The sequence below is a fragment of the Calidris pugnax genome, unplaced genomic scaffold (assembly GCF_001431845.1).
Source record: "Calidris pugnax isolate Ruff unplaced genomic scaffold, ASM143184v1 scaffold6, whole genome shotgun sequence".
NCBI lineage: Eukaryota > Metazoa > Chordata > Aves > Charadriiformes > Scolopacidae > Calidris > Calidris pugnax.
The window spans coordinates 447138-448481 of record NW_015090761.1 but is presented as its reverse complement, the minus strand read 5'-3'; positions in this window follow the sequence as shown (position 1 = coordinate 448481).

Here is a 1344-nt window from a genome sequence, read left to right as displayed (position 1 = left end):
GGGGGGGGGGGGTCTGGATGTGATGGTGCCAGGGGAGCATGAACACACCCCCTCCTCAACCCCTGGAGCATCTTCTCAACCTCAGGGGCTGAGGAACGTGGGGAGATGCTCGTCACTATCCCAGCGTGTGGTTTGGTGTCCCCAGAAGCTCGGGGAACCTCTACACGGTGCTTGGATTGGGGGTTTCAGGTTTTGGGGACCCCCCCCGTGGTGCCACCTCCACCCGTGGTGGCACCTCCAGGGTCCTGGCTTCCAGAAGATGCTCAACCACGAAGCTCGAGGTGCTTGACACGACCGAAACCTGAAGGTTTTCCCTCCCCAAGCCCTCGGATTTGCTGCAGATGAAAATCTGGAGCTGGTAGAAGGTCACAGAGTCGTAAACAGAGCGTGGCTGGGGGGGGACCTGAAAGGTCACCCACCTCCTAACCCCCCCCTTCCCAGGTGGTGGGGACCATGTGTGTGGGTGGCCCACGACACCACCAGCTCTTCTCCAGCATCTTGGGGAAAGAAGGGCAAGAAAATAACCCCCCCAAACCTTGCAGCCACCCCGACCACGAAGGGTGGGTGTCGCGGAGGTATCTGATGAAGCCGCCGTAGTTTCTCACCCCCCCAACCCCAAATGTTTTGTTTGTGGGGGCGGGATGTGGTGTTTTGGGAGAGGTGTGGGGGGGAGCAGCTCTCTCCGGCCGCCCAGATGTGGCAGATGTTGCACCAACAGCAATTTCTTCCCCGGATGATGCAGAGAATGAGACCCCAGAGATGCTCAACCCCGGCCCCGGGATGGGATTGAGGGTAAATCTGGGATTTTTGGAGGAAGGAGAGATTTTCTCCCCTGCTGTTGGGCGTGGGAAATCCTCCTTTCAGGCCAAACTCCGGCTGGGAGAGGTCTGACCAGGAGAAACTTCTGGGAAGTCTTCCTGATCCTGGAAAAACACCCCTCCTGGCACGCTCTGCCTCCTTCCAGCACCCCGTCTCCCACCTCACCTGAGTTTTCCTGATTTACCTGTGAAAAATACACACCCTCCCCCTCTGGAAATATTCCCAAACGCTGGAATAGGGAAGGCAAAGAGAGATGGCTGAATCCCTCCTCCCCTCCTTTGATTTGGGGGAGGTGAAGGGGACCCACCGGTGGAATTTGCTGCCCTGGGTCGGTCCCAAAGGGCAAGTCCCCCTCTGTGACCAACCCCAGGGTGGCTGGTGAGGGGGGGGGCAGGCAATGGGGTACTGGGGGGGCACCGTGAGGGGCTGTGGGAGGCTCTTTCCTGCCTCAGTTTCCCCCGTGGCAAGAGGGAGATACCAGCTCTGCGCAGCAGCAGTGTGAAAAGCTCAAGGGGGGGGGGTGTG